At 38.8% G+C, this 26,999-nt stretch overlaps 1 protein-coding gene and 1 pseudogene across 4 annotated transcripts in view; one reads left to right on the forward strand and one right to left on the reverse strand.

Moving 5' to 3' along the window:
* The window catches only part of LOC138845443 (zinc finger protein 81-like), a 76,402-nt gene that overhangs the window by 32,007 nt on the left and 17,396 nt on the right, over window positions 1–26,999 (reverse strand). The window contains exon 3 of one of the 4 annotated variants that reach the window (XM_070058249.1): window positions 1–26,999. This exon is cut by the window's right edge and continues 4,186 nt beyond it. The exons of the other annotated variants lie outside the window; for them this stretch is intronic. The gene's annotated coding sequence lies outside the window, so the exon portion shown is untranslated. 4 annotated transcript variants of the gene reach the window in all.
* LOC103346118 (helicase POLQ-like) lies at window positions 308–18,825 on the forward strand (annotated as a pseudogene).

Consider the following 26,999-nt stretch of genomic DNA (forward strand, 5'->3'; position numbering starts at 1 on the left):
ATCCTCAACATATCAGTACTGGATCACTAATCACAAAGATTGGAAGTGGATTTTTCTGAGTGTCTTATTTGCTACTTATATATAACAGTTTCCCCTGTAATCCATATGGCAACTGAGAGAAAAATCATAATGAAACTATCCTACCCTTAAAATAATTTTAAAATTCCAAAATCACAATAGGGTTTCCCTTAATATTCTAGAACTGGGGTTTCTTCTAATGATTCTGAAAGCTGTTCACATGGTAATCAGTAAACACAAGAAAAAACACATAATAAAACTAACATGCTAGATGAACTAAGAAAGATACATGCTCAAGATTGACCAAGGTAAAAAGAAAATTCCTTTAAATTAGATTTGGGGAGGGAGCAGTGTTTTGTCTCAATGGGTTAAGTTGTCTCATGTGATGCCGGCATCCCTTAAGATCAATGTTTTGAGTTCTGGCTGTTGTACTTCCAATCCAGCTTCCTGCTAATGTGCCTGGGAAAGGAGCAGGAGCTGTTGCAAGCACTTGGGACCCTGCCACCCATATGAGAGACACAGTTGCAGCTTCAGGTTCCTGGCTTTGGTCTGGCCCAGAGCAGGCAATTGTGGTCACTGGGGGAGTGAACCAGTGGATGGAAGATCTCTCTTTAATTATGGTTCAAGTAATATAAATCCTTTTTCAAAAATTTAAAGCAATATATTTGTCACTATTATCTGATTACTGTTCATTGAAACACCAAACATGGTGACATCTTATGCAAGAATGTGTTTACATTAAGATGCAACAAGAATGTTGGTAATTAGCAAAGAACACAGGCCAGGTACTGGGGGAAAAAAACTCCACTACAACTAGGTGAGTGGTCCTGTGTTATGATGAGATGAAGAGAATGAAAGTGTTCAAGGAGGGCCTGGCACTATGGCATAGTAGGTCAAGCCTCTGCCTTTAGCACTGGCATCCCATATGGGTGCCGAGTGGAGTCCTGGATGCTCCATTTCTTATCCAGCTTCCTGGTGGTGGCCTGGGAAAGCAGTAGAGGATGGTCCAAGTGCTTGGGCCCCTGCAGTCATGTGGAAGACCTGGCAGAGGCTTCTAGTTCCTCATTTCTATATTGACCCAGCTCCAGCCATTGTAGCCATTTAGGGAGTGAACCAGTGAATAGAAAACCTGTCTCCCCATCTCTCCCTCTCTCTTTCTGTAACTCTGCCTCTCAAATATATAAATAAATCTTTTTTAAAAAGTTCTCCAAGGGACTGATAATTAATATTTAATTTATATACTTGACCCAATTTGAACAATAAAATTTTATGTGCTATTTTTGTAAACTTATTTATAAAGTATGTTCATAAGATCATAGTGTTTCCTGCAACAATCAGAATAATTATTATTTTTACATGAAAATGAGTACTCACTCCCTGAGGCACAGGGTGCTTCAATAGAATGTGGTAGTTACTTAAAGATATTTGCACTTTAAATGTCTTCCAATGTAGGCAAATGGGGAAGGACTAAATGGCTACTTAGAGGGGAAGAGACCAGAGAGAGACATTGCCAGAGGCCAGGTGGAAAATATCACTGCAGTCCTTTGAAGAATGCAGCAGAATGAAGCTGGGAGTTATGGGGACAGTCTAATCTGGGGCATTGCAGCTTGGAAAGCCACCAGTGGGGCAGGGCCCACTCACCTCCAGGGACATATGTTCTCAAGGTAACAAGTTCAAGGAAATTTTTTACTCAAATGTTCTACTGCCTTCCTCTTTCTGGGTCAGGTGGTGATCACATGACATCTGGTCAAGATCTGCGTGTAGAGAATGCTGTTTTGAGTTAAGCAGAGGCTTGTCCTAGTGTCAGCAAGGCTATCTGGCAGAAAAAGGGCCAATGCAGTGGTTCACTTGGTTAATCCTCTGCCTGCATTGCTGGCATCCCATATGGGCACTGGGTTCTAGACCCAGTTGTTCCTCTTCCAGTCCAGCTCTCTGCTGTGGCCCAGGAGTGCAGTGGAGGATGGCTTGGAGACCAGGAGGACGCACCTGGCTCCTGGCTTCAGATTGGTGCAGCACCAGCCATAGCAGCCATTTGGGGAGTGAACCAATGGATGGAAGACCTGTCTCTCTGTCTCTCCCTCTCACTGTCCTATAACTCTACCTGTCAAATATTTTTTAAAAAGGGGGGGGCAAAGATAAAAGCTACAGTGCAAGTCAGAGAGAGGTTCCTCCTCCTCTCTTGGAGAGAATCCCTCTGGCCCCTGTTTCTATAATCTTTTTTTTCCTTTCATTGCACACCATCACCTCTTCAACCTGCAGAGTTGCTGCATGGTTCATAGCAAGGGTCATCTGGATCACCACGAACAAATGAAAATGAAAAGTTTAATGGAGAAGAACACTGTCTGAGCCCAAGCATCCAGAGTCCTGATCATAACTTTTATGAATGGAGTTTTTCTTTACCCAGAATAATGGGGCAGGATTTAAAGATGGAGACTAAACAATATTGTAAAGTTTTAAAACAATTCCTGAAAGGGAGAGGAATCATTGTATCAGAAAAAGTTTTACAGGAATTTTTGTCAACAGTAATATTATAAATTCCTAGATTTTCAAAGCATGAAACTAGATATCCAAGAGTGGGAAAAGGTTGGGGATATGTTAGAAAAAAGGATAGTTCCAAGAGGAGCTTTTACACAAACATGCCTTTTTATTTTGGCTCATGTTAAATTAGTTTTGGAGACTTTACAATAGTATTTTAGGGGAGCTGTTTCAGATGGCCAGGAAGAAAATTGGCCATTTCCTCCCCCTATGCTGAGGCCAGTGTTTCCAGAAGGCACTTCTGCATTTCAGAAGGCATTTAGGGAAAGTATACAACAAATGGATTCAGAGGATAGATTAGCATTATCATATTACTAGATCCTAATAATCCTAATCAAGTTACAAATGAGTTGTATGAGAGTGTTGCCCAACACGGTGCTAACACTCCCTTTACTACTTAATGCAAAATATGTCTGAGTTTTAGTTTGCTCCTATTGCTTTGTCTTATCTTTGTACTTGCCTGTCTTGATTATCTGACCTAGAAATGTGAATACTCTGAACAGGCTCAGAATCAAACAAATCAAAATAGGGCACAAAATATTAATATTTCCTTTGATATGCTCACGAGTTTCTCAATGTAGCATGCATGCCAATACTTATGATCATACTAAAAAAAATGTGTGCACCATTCTAGGAAGGCATGCCCCAGCATCCTTTAGGAGAAAATAACACAAAAGGATGGCAAAAATGTATTGGAAAAAAAGTCTCAAAAAATACAATATCTCCAGATAAATAAGGGCTCTAATCATTCCCAAAAATTGTGAATTGGAAAGTAGTAATTTCAGTAATGGCTGCCCTTTGTTGCAGGCACAACCTGCATGAGTAATTTCCCTTCAAGATACACAATGGCAGATATTTCATGGCACTCAAAATTCATCTCTCAAGGCTTGTGTTTTCCCTGTATGAAATCCCTTAGGGGTAGGATAAATATAACAATTCAAACCTTCAAACATATAAAGTCTCCTTTATGGCCCAAGTCCTTGGGCACCTGCACCCATGTGGGAAGACCTGGATGAGGCTCCTGGCTCCTAGTTTCAGATCAGCCCAGCTCCAGACACTGTGGCCATTTGAGGAGTGAACCAGCAGATGGAAGACTTTTCTTCCAGTTTCTTTCTCTCTATAACTCCATCTCTCAAATAAATATTAAAAAAAAAAACCACACTGAAATATCATCTTACTCCAGAAAGACAACAACAACAAAAAAAATGGAAGACCTCTCTCTCTCTCTCTGCCTCTCCTCTGTGTAACTCTTTCAAATAAATAAATCTTTTAAAAAAGAGAAAAATATGAATTAATGAAAAAGCACATAGAGATTTTAACGCCACAATGTAAGTAGTCTTTAGGATTATCATTATTAGCAGAAATAGTCTTGTAGCCACTAATGCTCCTGATGCTACTGTAGCAGTCTCAGTTACACAGTCCATTCACACTTCCAGCTTTATTTATTATTTAATAAACAATTTTACAAAAGCATTAAAAGATGAACAGAGAATTGGTGAAACATTTGATGTTGAGTTGCAAGATTTAAAAGATGCTTTCATGTGGTTAGGGGAAAGGTACATATTTTAGATTTAAAAAATCAATTATGCTGTCATTATGCCTTTTCTGCTGCTTGTGCCACTAATAGTCTACATAATAATTCAATTCAACCTTGGTAGCAAATTAAGGGTCATTTGGAAGGTATGTGGCATTCTCGTAATACTTCCCTATACATCGTTGACTTACAGAGGAAGATTTTATATCTTCAGAAGACTTATCAGGATATTTTTACTGAAGAATCACGCCACAATATAAAGCAAGCTTTCTTTCACTAACCCTTTTAGCTGATTTAAGATCCCTCTGCCTCCCTGTTTTTCTCTAATTTCTTATCTTTTGCTTTAATTGCACATCATCTCCTCTTCACCCTGGAGAATTGCCACATGCATCCAGAAGACGTGACCACTGACCAACAGGACACAGAGCAAGATGACAACAGGAAATTCACTGAAAATATGAAAAGAAATACAAGAATAGAATTCACTTCTGATTTTTTATACAGAGTATGAAATGTGAAATCCAATGAGTTAAAGAAATCCATATATAACATGAAAGAAAAACATACCTGTGAGACAGAGATTTAGAAGAGAAACCAAAGAAAATATTATAACTAAAGAAGTTAATGTCAAATAAAAAATACAGTGGAACTCTTAACAACATACTTGTGAAGCAGAAGAAAGAATATTTGAGTGGGAAGGTAAATCTTAGGAAATATCATGGATGAAAAAAAAAAAGGATGAAATTAGAAAAGTTAAAAACTTTTTTATGGGATGCTATCAAATGACCCAACATATAGGTCTTTGGATTTCCTGAAAGTATGGAAAGAGAGAACAGATTGGAAGGTGTACTCAGTGAAGTAATTATGGAAAACTCCCCTAACCTGGAGAAGGAAAGGGACACTCATGTACAGGAAGCACACAGAACTCCTAACACACATAACCAAATAAGATCTTCACCGTGATACTTTGCAGTCAAACTTTTAACAGTAAAGAATTAATAAAAATTATCAAATGTACACAAGAGAAACACGATTACCTTCAGAAACATACACAATTAGACACAGATGATTTCTCACCAGAAACTCTACAGGCTATGAGAGATTGCAGAGACTGTCACCCCTGAATACTATATCCTGCAAAGCTCTCATTTATGAATGAAGGTGAAAAAAAGAACTCTCCATAACAAACAGAAATTGAAAGAATATGTCACTGGGGCTGGTGCTGTGGCATAGTGGGTAAAACCACCTTCTGCAGTGCCAGCATCCCATATGGGTGTTGGTTCAAGTCCCGGCTGTTCAACTTCCAATCCAGCTCTCTTGCTATAGACCTGGAAAAGCAGAAGATGGCCCGAGTCCTTGGGCCCCTGCACCTGTGTGGGAGACCTGGAAGAAGCTCCTGGCTTCAGAATGGCTCAGCTCCAGCTGTTGAGGCTAATTGGGGGAGTGAATCAGTGGATGGACTATCTCTCTATATATACCTTTCCTTCTCTTTGTGTGTAACTCTCATTTTCAAATAAAGAAATCTTTAAAAAAAAATTGTCACCATTCATCCAGTTTTGCAAATGATAAATGAAGACATGTTTTAAGCAAAAACACAGAGTCATCATTATGAATGAATGTGAAGGCAAAAAAACCTACTAGTAAAAGCACAAAAGACCCAAACAATAGAAATATTAATGGAACAATGCCAGGGACAAGTTATTATTATAAATAGTAACTCTGAATGTAAATGGTCTAAATTCTCCAATTAAAAGATACAGACTGAGGGCTGTAACTGTGGTATAGCAAGTAAAACCACTGCCTGGTTTGAGTACTGGCTGCTCTATTTCTGACTGATCTCTGCTATCGCCTGGGAAAGCAGTAGATGATGGCCCAAGTCTTTGAGCCCCTACACCTGCATGGGGGAATGGAAGAAACCCCTGGCTTCTGGCTTTGGATCACCCCAGCTCTGGCCATTGCAGACATTTGGAGAATAAACCTGTGGATGGAAGACCTCTTTCTCTTTGCCTGTCTATAACTCTACCTTTCAAGTAAATAAATAAACCTTTAAAAAAAAAAGACTGGTTGAATGGATTAAAAAATAAGACCCATCTATTTGCTGCAGATGAGAAACATGCCTCATCAACAAAACCCATGCATAGAAAAAGTGAAAGAATGGAAAAAGATGTTTCATGCTAATAGAAAGCAAAAGAGAGAAGGTATAGCCATCCAAGTATCAGGCAAAATAAACAATTAACACAAAAACTGTTAAAGACACAAAGAAGGGTACTATGTAATAATTCTGGGATCAATTTAACAGGAAGACGTAACTATAATAAACATATATACACACCCAATGCCAGAGCACCAGGCTATTTAAAATAATTTAATTAACATAAAGGTAAACATGGACATGTCCAATAATGGAGGACTTCAACAACTACTTTCATCGATCAACTGATCAACTTGACAGAAAACCAACAAAGAAGTAACAGAGCTATGTTACTATGGACCAGGGCCAGCGCTGTGGCACAGCAGGTTAATGCCCCAGCCTGAAGCACCGGCATCCCATATGGGTGCCGGTTCTAGTCCCAGCTGCTCCTCTCCCAATCCAGCTCTCTGCTGTGGCCTGGGAATAGTAGTGGAAGATGGCCCAAGTCCTTGGTCCCCTGCACCCACATGGGAGACCCAGAAGAAGCTCCTGGCTCCTGGCTTCAAATTGGCACAGCTCTGGCCGTTGCGGCCAATTGGGGAGTGAACCACTGGATAGAAGACTTCTCTCTCTCTGCCTGTCCTTTCTCTGTGTGTAATTCTGACTTTCAAATAAATAAATAAATCTTAAAAAAAAAAAAAAAACACTGTGGGCCAAATGGACTGAACAGATATTTCACAGTTGCAGAATATACATTCTTTTCATCACTATATGGAACCTTCTTAGGATAGACCATATGCTAGGCCATAAGGCAAGTCTCAGCAAACCCAAATTATTGAAATCATACCATGTGTCTTTTCTGACCACAATGAGATAAAGCTGGAAATTTAGAATGTAAGAATCTCTAGAAAATATGCAAATATATGGAGACTCAATAATACAATACTGAATGATGAACAGTGATTCACAGAAGCAATCAAATGGGAAACCAAAGAATTCCTGGAAATGAATGAAGCTGACAATATCACAGGCAAAACTTATGAAATGGGGCCAGCACTGAGCCATAGTGGGTAAAAGCTGTCGCCTGCAATGCTGGCATCCCATATGGGCATCAGTTAAGAGTCCTGGCTGTTCCTTTTCTGATCCAGCTCTCTGCTATGGCCTGGAAAAACAGTGGAAGATGGTCCAAATCCTTGGTCCACTGCTCCCACATTGGGGACGCAGAAGATGCTCCTGTCTTTTGCAACAAAGTGGATGAAACTGGAAGCCACTATTACCAGTGAAATAATCCAGTCCCAGAAAGACAAATGCCATATGTTTTTCCTGATCTGTGGTAACTAATAGAGTACAAAAAGTAGTGAAATTCACATTTAGAGATTCAATGATTGTTTACAGCCTTTGTATCTATTGTTGAAGAACAGTGTTTTTGTTCTTCTTACTACTTATTGGATTCTTAGTGTAGGGTTAATCTTCTGAGTATAAAATAAACTGAAAATAGATTATGGTAAAATTATTGTACAAAGTTAATTGAAAATGAAACTTAATGCAGCATGAGATTGGCAAGGGGGAAGGGAGGAGTAGGAGGAGGGGTGGGAGTGCGAGTATGGTGGGAAGAATAACTGTATTCCTAAAGGTATACTTATGAAGTTTGAATTCCTTAAATAATAAATTTTAAAAAAGGGAAAGAGAAGTGTAGAAACATGAAAGGGAGGGTATAATGAGAAACATCACTATACTCCTAAATCTATACATACAAAATATGTATGCTTTAAAAAGTGAGAAAAATTTAAAAGCCAAATGTATATATACTTCTTTGTAATGCATCAGTAAATAACAAATAAATAATAAAAAATTAAAAGAACAAATAAATATGTCTAGCATGTATTACTGTGATGTTTTAAAAAATCTATAAATAATCAAAATAAGATAGAAATGAGTAAAAAAGGTCTTCTTTTGGGGGGGGCCATCAAAGAAGGAGGTACCTTTCTCTGAAGGGAGGAGAGAGCTTCCACTTTGACTACGACCCTGTTGGAATAAGATCGAAGTCGGCAAACCCAAAAGGCTTCCATAGCCTTGGCAACTCATGACTAGAGCCTAGGGAGATTACTGATGCCATAAACAAGAGAGTCAAATTGTTAAGTCAACAACAGGAGTCACTGTGTACTTACTTCTCATGTGGGATCTGTCCTTAATGTGTTGTCCAATGTGAAGTAATGCTATAACTAGTACTGAAACAGTATTTCTACACTATGTGTTTCTGTGTGGGTGCAAACTGATGAAATCTTTACTTAATATATACTGAATCGATCATCTGTTTATAAAGATAATTGAAAATGCATCTTGATGTGAATGGAATGGCAGAGGGAGCAGGAAATGGGAGGGGTGTGAGTGGGAGGGAAATTATGGGGGGGAGCCAATGTAATCCATAAACTGTACTTTGGAAATTCATATTTACTAAATTAAAAAAAAGAAAAAAAGAAATGAGTAAAAAAAAGATAGTAATGAGTAAATACATATAGTAGAAATAGTAAATGAGGGTACAAATACTTTGCCCTTGCATTTTCAAACACTCTAAGTCAATAACCATTTGAACAAAGAGTAAACTGTGTAGGGTGGTTTGTCATATGGATGAGAAAAATATACTACAAGCATAATACAGAAACTGGAAAAAAGATAACTGAAAATAAGACACTATGAAGTTGTTATACTGTACATGAAGAGATATACTTCTTGGAAGTAGAACACAAATCAAAGGTGATGAAGAGAAACAAACAAACAAAAAACTATTTAAAAAGTTGTAACAGGGGCCAGCGCCTTGGCTCACTTGGTTAATCCTTTGCCTGCAGCACTGGCATCCCATATGGGCACCAGGTTCTAGTCCCGGTTGTTCCTCTTCCAGTCCAGCTCTCTGCTGTGGCCTGGGAAGGCAGTGGAGGATGGCCCAAGTGCTTGGGTGCCTGCACCTGCGTCGGAGACTAGAAAGAGGTACCTGACTCTTGGCTTCAGATTGGCACAGTGCCAGCTGGCCATGGTGGCCATTTGGGGGTTGAACCAATGGAGGGAAGACCTTTCTCTCTGTCTCTCTCTCACTGCCTAACTCTGTCAAATAAAAAAAAAAAAATAAAGTTATAGCAGTTAACCAATAAAGGAACCTACAGGCTGTACCAAACAGGAAATGAACTAAATGTGACAGGAAGAAATATTTCTATTTTCTGTAAATTGTCCCTATATGGGAATGACCTGGCTTGCATAGTAACATACATACATACATAACACTTACAACTACCTGAAGTAATATCCAGGATACAGAAAATGAAACAAAAGAGTTGAGATAGAGTAAAAGACAGATTTTCTACCATAAGTAAACTCAAAAGTATCACGATCATGACAAAGTATTTGAAAAGATGAACTTTTCAAACAAAAGAAAGCTATGAAATTAAAAAAAATTATATATATATAGCACATATATTTGAGGACTGGAAAACTGTATAGGAGAAACTCACTGATTCTGAACATTTTACAAGAGGATCCCCTGTTGCTAGCACACAGATCGAGGCAATAAAAGCTATAAATTTGGTAAATCAGGATGTGATAGTAAAGAGTTTATGAAGTAGAACAGAAAATAGGAAATGAGAAAGATAATGACTCCAATAGTTAGCCAAAGAACTTAAGCCTTAAATCATTATTGAAAAGTCATCAAAATCATTGGGTGACTTCAACACTACACATGTGTGTAAGAAACTTCATCAGGACCAAAAGAAAAGGAGTCACTGGAACCTAAAGTAAATAGTTACTGATCACTCAAAGAATACAAACTTGGAATCTGAATACATCAATTAACAATCTTATAAAAAACATCATTCTGAAGAATATTGGTATCCACAATTTCTGTAACATATGCTTTATAATACTCATGATAAAAGTCAGAATCACTACACTTGCTAAAAAAGGAAAATTTGACTCACACTCAAGGGAAAAAAATACCTTGAAAGAAATTTAAGTCATGCGTTTCAGGAAGCAGACAATATGGTTAAACAGTCTCCAAATGTCTTCCTATAGTTAAAAATTATATGCAAGTTAGATAAAGAATGCACCCATGTCAGAGACCTGGAAGAAGATCCTGGCTCCTGTCTTAAGCCTGGTCAGTCTCTGGCTGTTGTGACCATTTGGTAAAAGAATGAATCAGTGAATGGGTGATATTCTCTGTGTGTGTGTGTGTGTGTGTGTGTGTAACTCTGCCTTTCAAATAAATAACATTAAAAAAAAAAAGAAAACCTACTTGTCAGCCAAACCAACATACTGGAAGTGGAATAAAAATAATCTAATAGAACATGAAATATGGTAGAACCTTAATGTATCTCCATAAAGGAAGCTTTGGAAACTTAATCCCCATTCAAGTTTCTAAGATCTAAAGCTATGAGTTTTATCTCTTAGCTTCTCTCACCTTGGATGTCACTGGCCACATTATGATCCAGGAAGAAGGCCCTTTCTGGATTAGGCCCCTTAACTTTAGACTGCCCAGCTTCCAGACTCTAAAAAATAAAATTTGTTTTCTTGGGGCTGGTCCATGGCACAATAGCTTATGTCATCATTTGTGAAGCTGAAATTTCATACCAGAGTGCTGGTTGGACTCCTGGTTGCTCAACTTTCAATTCAGCTTCCTAATAATGCACCTAGGAATGTAATGTAATGTAATGTAATGTAATGTATAATGTCCAAGTACTTAGATTCCTGCCACCCATGTCAGAGACCCAGATGGAGCTCCTGGCTCCTGCCAGTGGCCTTGCCCAATTGTAGTTATTGTAGCCATTTGGTGAGTGGAACAATGATAGAATCAATCTCTCTCTCTCTCTCTCTCACTCACTCTCTCTCTCTCTTTCCTTTTTCTACTGCTCTGCCTTTCAAGAAAATAAATTTTGAAACAATTTTTTTCTAAATAACCTATTGTATTACATATTTATCACAAAACAGACTAAGAAAATAGATCAACAGATTTTTTTTTAATTTATGAAAAAGAGAAGACAAATGTGAAGCTATTTAGAAGCCCACAAAACAATTTAGAAGCAAAGAAATGTAACATTAGAAAGTTTGAAGAAATTGAAACTGAAAAAGTTCATGTGGCATAGTGGGTTAAGCTGCCACCAATGATGTCAGCTTCCCATCTGGGCACCAGTTTGTGGCCCAGCTATTCCTGATCAAGTGTTCTGTTAATGTTTCTGGGAAAGCAGCATAGCCCAAGCTTTTGGGCCCCTGCCACCCATGAAATTATAGGCTATTGGCTTCACCCTGGCCCAGCATGACCACTGCAGACAACTGGGTAGTAAACCACTGGATGGAAGGTCTCTCTGTCTCTCCTTCTCTCTTTCTTTCAAATAAATTAATCTTTAAATCAGAAACTGAAGGAACCCAAAGGCAAAAAAAAAAAAAAAAAGACCTAGGAAGTAGTTAATGAAAAAACAGCCTATCTGGCTGCCATCATCCATGAATGATGGCATAATTCTCAGGAACAATGAAAATAAATTTTGAGTGTTCTGAAAGAAAATATTCATCCCTGGTTTTCTAGTGAAATTCTAATATATGATATACGCAAGGGCAGACATTTTGGTTAGTTGTGATAAGCTGTTTCTTGGGATACTCACATCCCATATCAGAGTACCTGCTGCTGCTTCTGGCTTAGCTCCAAGCTAATTCACACCCATGGTGGCAGCAGGTGATAGCAATTACTTGGCTCCTGGCTGGATAGACACATGCGATTTCTGAATTGAGTTTCAGCCTCTTAGTTTTGGCCTGGCACTTCTGAAACTATTGCAAGGATGTGGGAAGTGAATGATCAGACAGAAGATCTGTCATTTTGTCTTTCAAAAAAATAATATATAAAGGTGGACAAAAGACAATTCTCTGCACAAAACACTAACAACCACTAACATGTAACAAAAACCTACTATGCTATATAACGTTAAGTTCTCCAGGCTGAAAGAAAATGATTCAAGATGATTATTTGGATTAGCAGGGATTGGGAACCATTTTCCTGCCAACAGTCATTTGGATACTTATAACAACATTTTAAGGCCATACAGAATTATCAATGTAAAAAGTAGCCAGCTATAGATTTATTGAATTAAGATTACCACCTGGGATTGTCTTGGCAGAACCAGATCAAATGCTTTCATGGGCTGTATATGGGCAACAGGTTAGATATCTACCACCCCTGATTTACAGGAAAAACTAGGACCACTAAAAATGGTAATAATATCTGTAAGTATAAAGATCTTTAAACATTTTTATTCTCCAATAATACAGAATGTGAGACATTCATATATAATCCAGTATATAAAGGGACAAAAATAGTCAGTGTATAGGGGACATAAATAGAATTATTCAAATATAAGTTGGCTGTAGATGTTTGGATTGATTTCTGGTGTTTCTATTCTGTTCCATTGGTCTACACATCTGTTTCTGGACCAGTACCATGCTGTTTTGATTATACTGCCCTGTAGTATTTCTTGAAATCTGGTATTGTGATGCCACTGGCTTTGTTTTTGTTGTACAGATTGCTTTAGCTATTTAAGGTCTCCTGTCTATGACCCGACACCATCAAATTATTAGAGAACATTGGAGAAACCCTGCAAGATATAGGCACAGGCAAAGACTTCTTGGAAAAGACCCCAGAAGCACAGGCAGTCAAAGCCAAAATTAACAATTGGGATTTTATCAAATTGAGAAGTTTCTGTACTGCAAAAGAAACAGTCAGGAAAGTGAAGAGGCAACCAAAAGAATGGGAACAAATATTTACAAACTATGCAACCAATAAAGGATTAATAACCAGAATTTACAAAGAGATCAAGAAACCACCACAACAAAACAACCCACTTAAGAAATGGGCCAAGGACCTCAATAGACATTGTTCAAAAGCAGAAATCCAAATGGCCAACAAACACATGAAAAAATGTTCAGGATCACTAGCAATCAGGGAAATGCAAATCAAAACCACAATGAGGTTTCTCCTCAACCCAATTAGAATGACTTGCATACAGAAATCAACTAACAACACCTGATGGCAAGATGTGGGGAAAAGGGAACACCAATCCACTGTTGGTAGCAATACAAACTGGTAAAGCCACTCTGGAAGTCAGTTTGGAGATTCCTCAGAAACCTGAATATTGTCATACCATAAAACCCAGCCATCCCACTCCTTGAATTTTACCCAAAGGAAATTAAATTGCCAAATAAAAGAGCTGTCTGCACCTCAATGTTTATTGCAGCTCAATTCACAATAGCTAAGACCTGGAACCAACATAAATGCCCATCAACAGAAGACTGGAGAAAGAAATTATGGGATATGTACTCTATTTAATACTATACAGCAGTAAAAAAAAATGAAATCTGGTCATTTGCAACAAAATGGAGGAATCTGGAAAACATAGTGCTGAGCAAAATAAGCCAGTCCCAAAGGGACAAATGTCATATGTCCTCCCTGATCGGTGACAACTAACTGAGCACCAAAAAGGAAACCTGTTGAAGTGAAATGGACACTATGAGAAACAGTGACTTGATCAGCCCTTGTCATCACTGTTGATGTACAATTTAATACTTTATTCCTTTTAGTATTTTTTGTTGTTCTACTTAATACTGTTGGTTGAACTCTTTAATTAACACACAATTATTCTTAGGTGTTTAAATTTAACCAAAAAGTGATTCCTGTTAAATATAAGAGTGGGAATAAGAGAGGGAGGAGATGTACAGTTTGCCACATGCTCAATCAGACTTGCCCCAAACGGTAGAGTTAGAAACATGCCAGGGGATTCCAATTCAATCCCATCAAGGTGGCACGTACCAATGCCATCTTACTTGTGAAAGTGATCAGTTTAAGTTGATAATTATCAAAAAGATAGGATTAAGTGTCAAAGAGATTACATAAATAAGACCAGTGTCTGCAAATAATAATTGATAGAATTAAAAAGGAGAGACTAATCCTACATGGAAAGCAGGATACACAGAAGACTCATAGAATGGCAAATGCCCTAAACAGCACTCTGGCCTCAGAATCAGCCCTTAAGGCATTCAGATCCAGCTAAAAAGCCCATCAGAGTTTCACAGGCATGGAAAGCCAAGACACTGTGGCAAAAAACATGACCTAAATGAAAGATCTCTGTGAGTGAGATCCCAGCAGAAAGAACGTGTCAAAGAAGGAAGTACCTTTCTCTGATGGGAGGAGAGAACTTCCACTTTGAATATGGCCTTGTCTAAATAAGATCAGAGTTTGTGAACTCAAGAGGCTTCCATAGCCTTGGCAGCTCATGACAAGAGCCTCGTGTGATTACTGATATTATAAATAAGAGTGTCAATTGTTAAATCCACAACGGGAGTCACTGTGCAACTGCTTCCCATGTAGGACCTCTGTCCTTAATGTGTTGTACTATGCAAATTAATGGTAAAACTACTACTCAAACAGTACTCTATACTCTGTGTGTCTGGGTGGGTGCAGTCTGTTGAAATCTTTACTTAGTATATACTAAGTTGATCTTCTGTATATAAAGTAAATTGAAAATGATGGTATGGTTGCAGGTGGGAGTGAGGTAATGGAGGGAAAAGCCACTATAATTCAAAAGTTGTACTTTGGAAATTTATATTTATTAAACAGAAGTTGGAAAAAATAGAATTATTCAATAGAAAAATCTATATTCCACATGAAGCAGTAATGTTACTCCAAAGATATTGGGATAAATTATTCTCAATACAATTTCTTAAAGCCATGAGTAACAAAGTAAAGCATATCAGCATTATGCTTCAAAGTAAATTAATGCAACAAAGTAGTGTATTCATTTAACAGAGATGCCATAATACTATGCTATAGAGAGGGCAACTTAACAGAAATTTATTTTCTCATAATTCTGTAGAATGATGGTTTAAGAATGAGATGCTGGGGTTGGCACTGTGGCTTAGTGGGTAAAGCTGCCATCTGCAGTGCGGGCATTCCAGTTAAGAGTTCTGGTTGCTCCACTTCCCATCCATCTGCTATGACCTGGGAAAGCAGTAGAAGATGGTCCAAGTCCTTGAGACCCTGCACCCACTTGAGAGACCCGGAAGAAGATCCTGGCGCCTGGCTTCGGATCAGTACAGCTCCAGCCATTGTAGCCAATTGGGCAGTGAACCAGTGGACGGAAGACCTATCTCGGCCTCTCCTTCTCTCTATGTTTAACTCTGACTTTCAAATAAATAAATAGATCTTTAAATTAAAAAAGGTGCTTACAGATTTAGTTTTTTTTCTGAGTTTTTTTCCATTTAGGAATAGGCAACTTCTCAGTGTCCCCATATGGCCTCTTCTTTGTATGCTCTCATCACTGGTTTCTCCCAAAGACCAAGTTGAATGGGATTAAGGCCCACCTATAGAATCTCAATTAACCTTAATTATCCATTTGAAGGTTCTATTTCCAAATGCAGACATTTGGAGTTTAACATCCAAATGCAGATTTGAGGAGGTACACTTCTTAGTCTATGACACTGAGTAAAACAATCAATAGGAGCACTACAATTAAATATTTAAAATGTTTTATGGATGCACACATTTAACATAGAATTTAGGGTATCAGTTAAGATGCCTATGAATCCCACTGGAGTACTTAGGTTTGATGCCTACTCTAGTTCCTGATTCCCACTTCCTGCATGTGAATAACCTAATAATCTGTGGGGATGGCTCAAGGAATTAGGTTCCTGCCACACACAGGAAATATCCTGATTGAACTCCCAGCTCATGGATTGAGGCAAACCCAGCCCCAGCCATCACAAGTATTTGAAAAATAAACCAACAAATGAAAGCTCTCTCTGCATCTGTATTGCAATAAATTAACAAAAATTCATTCTATTTGTTTGAAAGGCAAAGTTAATGAGATGGAGACACATACACACACACAAAATTTTCCATCCACTGGTTCACTCCTCAAATGGCCAAATGACTGGAGCTGGGCCAGGCCAAATTCAGCAGTCAGGACCTTCATCCCGGTCTCCCCTTGGAACATGCTCGGCTGCTTTTCCAAGCATATTAGCAAGAAGCTGGACCAGGACTTAATTCAGCACCCATAAGAGGTGCTGAAATTATAAGCAGTTGTTTAGCTTGCTATACCACAATGCTGGATCAAATAATTTTTAGAAAGTTATTAAAAATATTTCATGAACAGAACTGAAAATAGTAAACAAGAAACAGAAGAACAATCCAGATGAAACAAACAGAAAAGTCACTAAATGGTAAACAATTTCAACTTTTATGATAATTAGTTTATAAGTAAACAGTAATAATTCAGGTAAGCATTGTCATATTTGGTTAAAATAACAAGATATGGGGCTGGTGCTGTGGTATAGTGGCTAGGTCCCTGCCCATGGCACCAGCATTCCATATGGGCACTAATTCATTTCCTGACTGCTCCTTTTCCAATCCATCTCTCTGCTATGGCCTGGGAAAGCAGTAGAAGATGGCCCAGCTTCTTGGGCTCATGCACCCATGTGGAAGACCTAAAAGAAGCTCCTGACAAGTGGCTTTGGATTGGCTCAGCTCTGGCAGTTGCAGTCATTTGTGAAGTGAGCCAGTAGATAGAAGACCTCTCTCTCTGTCTCTCCCCCTCTCAGTATGCAACTCTACTTCTTAAGTAAATAAATACATCTTTGAAAAAATAAAAACAAGGTATGCTAGTATGCTATCCACAAGTGCTTCACTTGAGCTACAGAGACAAAAACAGATTGAAAGTGAAAGAATGTAGAAAGATACACCCTGCAGGGTTAGATACAGACTAATGGTTAAGACCCTGTATCCCATATTGAAGTTTCTTGGTTTGATACCCAACTCACTCCCAACTTCACTTTCCTGAAACTGCAGACCTTAGCAGGCAGCAGTGATGGCTCAGCAAATTGAGTTCCTGCCTCCTGACTTCACTACAACATATTCCCATACATTGCAGTTATCTGGGAAGTAAACCCATAAGCAAGACTTCTCTCTCCCTCCCTGTCTCTATCTACTACCTACCTACCTATATCTGAGTGGAAATGTGTATGTCTTCTCTCCCTCTCAAATCAATAAATTAAATTTAAAAGGATACACAATAAAAACACTAATCATAAAAAGCTCAATTGGATGCCTTATTTAGTAGCAAAGTATCAAGAAGAAATATAAGACCAGAGGTATTCAGAGACTTTTTTGTCATAATAAATAATACTTTATGATGATATCATAATGTCAGTATGCCTAAAAACAACCTCAAAGGACACAAGACAGAATTCACAGAAGAAATTTTAAAAAATCAAATATTATCTGATAATTGATACTCATTTTATAATAACCTATGAAATAATTGATAAAAACATGAATCAATCATAAACATGAACAACAAAATGTTGATCTAATTAATATTTATAGACCACCCTGTGGAACACGCACAAAGACAGGACATATGCTGACCCATAAATCAAGACTAAAATCACAAAATATTCTCTGTAATCACATGGAATTAGTTACAAATTGATAAGAAAAAAGAAATCCAGACCTGATTGGATGAGGAAAGGTTGGGCACCTATGCCTGTGCCCTGTCTGATGTACCTGGGCATTAACATGGGGTGTTTTAGCAATGTTGGTTGGAGATTCTGGTGCAGTATGCCCATGTAGCTACCTCCACCCCACCTTCCACTGTCCCCTTGAGTGTGGCAGCTGGGTCATTAGGGATGACAAAGTGGCAGCTCTCTCAACCCGTGTCATGGATAAAGGTGGTTCCCACATCCACAGTCAGGTGTCTGTCTGAAATAGAAAGGGTCCAATAATTTTTGCCACCCAGCTGTGGAGCTCAAGGCAGGCGATCATAAGGAGGAGGAGACGGTGGCCCAGCACCAGAGGTGGAAAACTGTGGGTTATGCAACTGATTGAGCATAAGGACAGTGAAGACATGTTTGGTGATTATGACAGCTTTACCAAAAACTTTTCAGGTCATGCTGACGACCTGGAACAAAAATATATGGATCTTCCTGAACATAGGAAACATTACAGACTTTGCCACTGGTGATCTTTGTTAAGAAAGTAATGAAAACAAACTCAGCATCCCCACTGTGGGCAACTTTACTGATGAGCAAAGAACCTGAATAGACTTAAAGATATCCCTGTTGAAAATGGAAATTTTTTTTGTCACATATGCCTTCCTCACAGGTTTTATACTTTGATAATTTGCAGAACTCTTCAAATGATTTCGGTGGTCAGTGACCTAAAGAAAGGGATTGGAATGTAACCTGTCTCAAGACTGGAAATGAGGAATTGTCCCTTAATCACATAGAAGCAACCCCAGCAAAATGATTAATTCTCTCCTAAAGTCAGAACAAATTCAGATAAGAATAGGAGAAAAAGTATTAAAGATCATCTAAAATGTGCCATGACTGGAAATGTCAAGGCCCAAATACCAGTATTTTCCAGCAATAACAACTGAAAGAGACTCTCCTATCTGAAGAAATTAATGTTGCTAAGAAAACAATTGAATCATATCAGATAACCTTGGTCCTTTCTATTCATTACTCAGCAAACTGAGACCTTTATGTTCAGTTCAAAGGAATTGAAAAGCTATATGGTAGTACTTTTTGATAGAATGTAAACAAGATTTCTGATTGCTATCATAGTATTAGTACACATCAATAATAACAAAGGCTTTCAAGGTCATATTTCTTGAAAACAAATCAAAAGAGCGATTGTCTCTCAGCCTTCCATAAATATCCTGCTAGTACCTCCCTGTGTATCCCCTCAACAGTCACACTTCTTAAACCAGTTATCCTTGCTGTCTCTCATCCTTGCTTCCTCATCTCAAATAATTCTCCAGCCTAATCCAGTTCTGGGTTCTGTGCTCTTAGGATATAATGACCAGGGCACCTAAATGAGATTTTTTATTGCATTTCTTGTCAGATTTCTCAATTGGATACCTGATGCTGTTGACTGCATCATTCTTGAAACTCCTTTCTTAACTTCTTGACTCTCCACTCCTGTTGTTTTCTGATAATTTAGCTCTTCCACACTATTGTCAACTGGTGCTTCTATGATTATTTCTGTCTTCTCTATCAAAAAAGTTGTTGAAATTCCTTTGAACACTCATGTCTTAGTGAAGTCAGGAATACCATATATTAAAATAAACATATTTGGGGTGAGTGACACAACACGTAAGATTCCACTTGATGGGGCCAGTGCTGTAGTATAGTGGGTTAAATCTCTGGCCTGCAGTGCCAGAATCCCATATGGAGATGGTTCAAGTCTGGGCTCTCCACTTCCAATCCAGTTCCCTGCTGATGTGCCTGGGAAAGCCGTGGAGGTTGGCTCAAGTGCTTGCACCCTGGTACCCACACAGGAGACCCAGAAGAGGTTTCTGGCTCCTGGCTTTGACCTGCCCTAGCCCTGGTGGTTGTGGATGGGGTCCTCACTCTCTCTGTCTCTACCTCTCTCTGTAACTCTCTTTCAAATAAATAAAATCTTTAAAATTAAAAAAAAAAAAAAGATGCCACTTGAGACACCCACATCCTCTATTTCAGAGCCTGGGTCCAAGTACCACCTCCACTTCCAGTTTCATTTCCTACTAATGTACAACCTGGGAAAGAGCAAGTGGTGACCCAAGTACTTGGGTACTTAACACCTATGTGGTAGATCTGAATTAGGATCCTTATTTCTGATTTCAACCTGGCCTAGCCTAGACTGTTGTGGGCATTTGGGGAATAAGCCACTGGATACAAGATGTTTCAGTCTCTGTCTTTCAAGTTAAAAACAAACTAATTAAACATCCTTTTTTAAGATTTAATTTTATTTTTATTTGAAAGGCAGTTACGGGGGGGAGTAGGGAAAGAGAGGGGGAGGGAGAGAGAGAGACAGAAAGAGAGAAAGAGAGAAAGAGAATGAATCTTCCATCTGATGGTTCACTCCCCAAATGGCTATGACAGTCAGAGCTGGGCCAGGCTTAAGTCAGAAGCCAGGAGCTTCATCTGGGTCTCCAACATGGGTGCAGGGGCCCAAGGACTTCAGCAATACTCCACTGCTTTCCCAGGCACATTAGCAGGGAGCTGGAACAGAAATGGAACAGCCAAGACTCGAACTGATGCTCATATGGGCTGTTAGCTCTGCAGGCAGAGGTTTTACCTGCTATGCCACATAATGCCGACACCCTAACTAAACACCCTTAAAGACAGCTGCAGTTAAAGTTTCAGTGCAGTACTTACTCTGGCAACATATATACTAAAATTGGAAATATTTAAGTAAGGGGAGGTAGTAGTAATAAAAATATTATGTTTTTCAAAAAACTTTGATCCTTGTTTATAAGAGGCACTTCAGAAAGTTTGGGAAATGCATATTATATGGCCGGTGCCGGGGCTCAATAGACTAATCCTCCGCCTTGTGGTGCCAGCACACCGGGTTCTAGTCCCGGTTGGGGCGCCAGATTCTGTCCCGGTTGACCCTCTTCCAGGCCAGCTCTCTGCTGTGGCCAGGGAGTGCAGTGGAGGATGGCCCAAGTGCTTGGGCCCTGCACCCCATAGGAGACCAGGAGAAGCACCTGGCTCCTGGCTTCGGATCAGCGCGGTGCACTGGCCGCAGCGCGCCGGCTGTGGCGGCCATTGGAGGGTGAACCAACGGCAAAAGGAAGACCTTTCTCTGTGTCTCTCTCTCTCACTGTCCACTCTGCCTGTCAAAAAAAAAAAAAAAAAAAAAAAAAAGAAAAGAAAATGCATATTATTAAAAAATGTATGGACTTCAAAGTTTTTGCATCAAACTAAATTTGCCTTTTAATTCTATTTTTATAAACTTTCTGAAGTACCCTTCTATTTCAAATATATTTCTTTTTGATTTATTTCAGAAAGAGAGGTCTTGTATCCACTGGGTCACTTCCCAGAGGTCCACAAAAACCTGAACTAGCTGCAGCTGGGGACCAAGAACTGAATGCAAATCTCTTATGTAGATAACAGACTGAATTGCTTGAGCTGTCCCTAATGATTACAGGAAGCTGGAGTTGGGAGCCAGAGACAGGTGTCAACCTCAGGGGGACACAGGTTTCTTAACCACAAATGCCCACACCAAGTATGTGTCTTAGACAAACAAGATGGACTGGAAGATCAGCTTGTCATTTTATAAGTGTTTCTAGAACTCCTTTCAGAAACTTATGAACTTTGTAAATATGGGTTCTTATCTCAGAAAAGACAATCAGGTTTAAGAAGTAAGACTACCAGAATCAAAAGTCAAAAGAGTCTAATAAATTATGAATAGTGAGGTTCATGGTTTAATCACTAATGGTGTTTATTGACCTTGAAGTAGATGTGAACTTTCTTCCTTTTCCTTTGTACCTTGTGAACTTTCCTCCATTTCCTTTGTACCTTGTTTTTTGTTTAAGCTGCATTTCCTGCCAGAACGAACATATGAGGACAGGCCTCTGTCCAATGCATCTTTTTCTTATGTAGTTGACACTGTACCAGGTACATTCTGCTATGTTCTCAACTGCTGGAGACTGTCAGCCTCTTTATGAATTCTGGTCCTGTCACTTAGCTTTGGCACGCTCAGCCTTAGTTATTCATCAGTGAAATAGGGTAATTGTCTTGCAAGTTACATTCTTTGTCAAGGACATGCCAAATTAGATGTTGGTAATAACTGCCTATAATTACACTGGTATTTCTAACTAAAGATTTTAGTAAATAACAGCTTTCCAGTTCCCTTTTCACTTGTGAAATGGTTTAATAATATGAACAATTTAAAGCAGAAATATTTGTGCTACTTTTCAGAAAACTAAAGCAGTAATTCTCAAGAGGTGGCTTCTGGACTGCAGCATTGGCATCCCATGGAAACTTGTTGCAATGCATCATTAGGCCCTGTGCAATCCTGTCATTTGGACCTCTCTTGTGGGACCTGGCTATTTGTTTTTCTTTTCTTTTTTTTTTTAAAGATTTATGTGTTTATTTGAAAGGTAAAGTTATGGGCAGAGAGGAAGAGAAAGAGAGAGAGGTCTTCCATCCGCTCTGGTTCACCCTCCAATTGACCCCAATGGCCAGAGCTATGCTGATCTGAAGCCAGGAGCCAGGAGCTTCCTCCAGGTCTCCCACATGGTGCAGGGGCCCAAGAACTTGGGTCACTTTCTACTGCTTTCCCTGCCATAGCAGAGGCTACATTGGAAGAGGAGCAGCCAAAATATGATCCGGCATCCATATGAGATGTGTTGCTGCAGGCAGAGGCTTAGCACACTACACTAGAGTGCCAGCCCCAATCTGGTTTTAACAACTCCCAGAAGATTCTTGTGGGCCCACAAGTTTTTGGACCACAAACTAAAAACCACAACCTTACACTGTTAGCTTTATCTTTTTATTACAGAATTACATGCATAATTTTTCCTATTAGTGTTGAGAACTAAGTTAATATAGTTTATCCTTTGATTTGTGAAGATAAGTGAGATTCTTTCATATCATTTTGGTCATTTTGCACTTAAAAAATCTGAGTTGGATAAAATGTGAATATGGTTAATGTGGCATAAACATGAAAGTGGTAACCACCACTTCAGGTGGTGCCCATCTGAAGTATTTTTAATATTTAGATTAAGTATGTACATATTTGGGAATCACCAAAACACAATACATTAAACTTTTAACTCTCATTCAGATGGAGCTATTTTTGATACCTTTGCAATATAAACAGAAAAAAAAAAAAAACAGAAAAAAAGAAATCCAGTAGGATCTCAATATATAAGGAGAGAACTTCCACTTTGACTATGGCCTTGTCTAAATAAGATCGGAGTTTGTGAACTCAAGAGGCTTCCATAGCCTTGGCAGCTCATGACAAGAGCCTCGGGTGATTACTGACATCATAAATAAGAGTGTCAATTGTTAAATCAACAATGGGAGTCTCTGTGCACCTACTCCCCATGTAGGATCACTGTCCTTAATGTGTTGTACTATGCAAATTAATGGTAAAACTACTATTCAAACAGTACTTTATACTTTGTGTATCTGTGTTAGGTGTAAACTGTTGAAATCTTTACTTAGTATATACTAAGTTGATCTTCTGTATATAAAGATAATTGAAAATGAATCTTGATGAAGAATGGGATGGGAGAGGGAGTGGGAGATGGGATGGTTGCAAGTAGGAGGCAGGTTATGGGGTGAAAAGCCACTATAATCCAAAAGTTGCACTTTGGAAATTTACACTTATTAAATAAAAGTTGAAAAAAAAAGAGATAACAGACTTCTAAATAATAAATAACAGACTTCTAAATAATCTGAGTGAAAGGAGAAATCACAACAGAAATTAGAAAATACATTTAGCATATTGCACCAACCAATGACATTTGTTGTAGATTTATGGTGTACAAAATGTCTTCCCTATTCCTACCTTTGAGGTAGACCCTAATGCACATTCAATGTGGGCTCGCCTTAGCAATTTGCTTAGCTAACAGAAGTTAGACTATTTGGAACACTGAGAAAGTTATTATGGGCAAAGGATAGTACTCTAACTGGACAGTTTAAATTATTTTGAGTTTTAACTTCAAATAACAATCACCTCAGAGTTTGTCAAGATATAAAGCTACAATTATGAATTTAAATCTTTACAAGTAAACACAGGGTAAAAACTTCAACGCTGTCTTATCAGTGGCTTATCTGTTATAACTTTTATATTGCATAGATAACAAAAGAAAATATCAAAAGGAATTATATAAAATTAAAATTTCCTGTAATCAAAAGACTCAACAGGATAAATAAGACATCCATTTGATGGGAGAGATAATTGTAAATTATATTGCATATGTGATTAGTGTTGAAAGTGCATGGTATATAAAAAACATTACAGCTCAAAAGCAATAAAAACAAATTTCAAAATGAACAAAAATTTAAATAGACATTTCTACAAGGAAGATACACAAATGGCTAATGAGCACAGAAGAAAATTCAGAACATTACTTGTAATTAGATAAATGGAAATGACAACACAATTAAATTCTACTTTATATCCACTGCAATGGCCATTTAAATAAGTGTCAGCAAAGCTGGAGAAACTGAGACTCTAATGCATTCTTGGTGTAAATGTAAAATGATGGAATAAATATGGAAAATGATACTAAGGGGCTTTATACGACTGTGGGGTTCTCACCGACAAAGTTCAGAGGCAGCACTAGGCATCACATAGAGACAGTGGACATGCTAGTGCCTCACTGGTCTCTGTCCTCAGTAGCCAATTAATTCTGACTGACCCTGAAGATCTCGTCCAATCCTAATCACCTCTCAAATGATCCACCTTTAAATACCATCATCATATTGAATTCCTACGTTCTTAATACCTCAAATTAGGAATTATCCCAAACAAATGATATACAAATCATATCAATATACAATAGAATACCAGTGGGCTTTGCTAAAAAAATTTGACAAATGCTACAACACAGTTTATCTTGAAGAATAAATGCTCCATGACACAGTCAGTAAAAAGAGAACAAATATTTTCTAATTCCACTTACATCACATTGCCAGAAAAGGCAAATTCATAGAGAGTACAACAGTGACTGTCAGGGTCTGGTGGAAGGGAATAGGGATTTAATGTTTGATGCAGTCAGTATTTCACCTGAGGGAGATTAAAAAGATGAATGGTGTTCATTGTTGTCAAGTAACATGAATATGCTTCTGGAAGCATCCAATTTATCACAATAAAATGCGTGATTTTGGGCCAGTGTGGTAGCACAGCAGGTTAAAGCCCTGGCCTGAAACGCCAGCATCCCATAGAGTTATCGGTTCTAGTCCCAGCTGCTCCTCTTCTGATCGAGCTCTCTCCTATGGCCTGAGAAAACAGTAGAAGATGCCCCAAGTCCTTGGGCCCCTGCACCCACAGGGGAGACCCAGAACAAGCTCCTGGCTTTGGACTGGTGCAGCTCTGACTGTTGCAACCATCTGGGGAGTGAACCAGTGGATGGAAGACCTCTCTCTCTGTCTCTATCTCTCTCTGTAACTCTGTCTTTCAAATAAAATAAAATAAATCTTTGTTTTAAAAAAAAGGAAATGCATGATTTTAAGAGGCCAGAGCTGTGGTGTAGCAGGTAAAGCCTCTACCTGCAGTGTCAGCATCCCATATGAGCAACAGTTGTAGTTCCAGCTGTTCCTCTTCTAATCCAGCTCTCTGCTTGTGGCCAGGGAAAGCAATATAAAAGGTCCCAGGTCCTTGGGCCCTGCACACATGTGGGAGACCTGGAAGAAGCTCCTGGCTCCTGGGTTTGGATCATCCCAGCACTGGCCACTGCGTCCATTTGGAGAGTGAACACTTATGGAAGATCTCTCTCCCTACCTTTGCTTCTATGTAACTCTACCTTTCAAGTAAAATAAAATAATTTTTTTAAAAAATGTGATTTTAACAAACCATTAATCAAAGTCCTTGCCAATAATCATTGCTGATTGATGCAGGTATCTATTTTTTATACACAATACAACAGTTACAAGAGTTTGAAAATATGACAAGTTTTTTTGGGGGCTAGAATCATACATTTTGGTATTATTACAAGCTGAAGTTAGAAATACATACATATATAAGCAAAAGAGAAAAGAAAATTCTGCCATTTACTTATTGTTTACTCTTATTTGAAAGGCACAGAGAATTTGAACAAGAGGAATAGACACAGAGACACAGAATTTCTATCAATTTGTTCACTCTCCAAATGCTTGCAACAGAAAGGGAAGGGCTGCACCAGGCTAAAGCCAGGTGCCTGGAACTGAATCTGTGTCTCCCACGTGGGTAGCAGGGACCCAGGTATTTGAGTCATCACCTGCTGTCTCCTGAGTCTGCATTAACAGGAGCTGGAATTAGAAGCAGAATTAAGGCTCAAGCACACACACTCGAAAAGGGATTCAGGTGAGGCAACAGGCCTATTTGTCAACATTGTTATTTATTTATTTTCATTTTATTTGAAAGGCAAAGAACCACACACAGAGATCTTCCGTCTTCTGACTCACTTTCCAAACGCCCACTTCAGCCAGACCTGGGCCATGAGTCGACCTTGATTTGTCTCTCATGTGAATGGCAGAGAATCAAGGATGCATATTAGAAGGAAGATGGATGATGAGAAACAGAATAGTGAGAACCCAAATCAGGTATTCTGATATGGAATGTGGGCATCCCAAGCAGCAAGCTCAGCTTTTATACCAAAGGTCCAACCATGAAGAGGCATTTTGGCCACTGTGTCAAATACTCAACGCAAGAAAAAATTATTAAATTTGTGTTAGCTGACTTTTTTCTTCATGTAGCTTCCCCTTGACTCTGGTTCACAAATATGCTCTTAATTTCTGAGTGTTTTCTCATACTCCTATGCCTGTCACATCTTAGGAAGGATAAAAGATTAACACTGAGCTAACAGACCCTCTTAAGAGTTTTTTCAAGAGTGACATTTCTCATATAAAAATTATTTTTTGTTTGTTTTATGTTTAATTTACTTACTTGAGAGGTAAGGTAGAATTACAGACAGAGACAGGATAGAGAAAGGTCTTCCACTCACTGGTTTACTCCTCAAATGGACACAATGGCCATAGCTCAGAGTCAGGAGCTTCTTCCAGGTTTCCCACACGGGTGCAGGAGCATAAGCACTTGGTCCATCTTCCACTGCCTTCCCAAACCACAAACAGAGAGTTGGATCAGAAAAGGCACAGCCAGGACATGAACCAGCACTCATATGGGATGCCGGCACCACAGGTGGAGGCTTAGCCTACTATGCCACAGCACCAGCCTCAATGACTTTGTTCTTGATGAACAGCACCTCTTCTTTTACATACTGCATA

This window comes from Oryctolagus cuniculus, chromosome 15 (assembly GCF_964237555.1).
Source record: "Oryctolagus cuniculus chromosome 15, mOryCun1.1, whole genome shotgun sequence".
NCBI lineage: Eukaryota > Metazoa > Chordata > Mammalia > Lagomorpha > Leporidae > Oryctolagus > Oryctolagus cuniculus.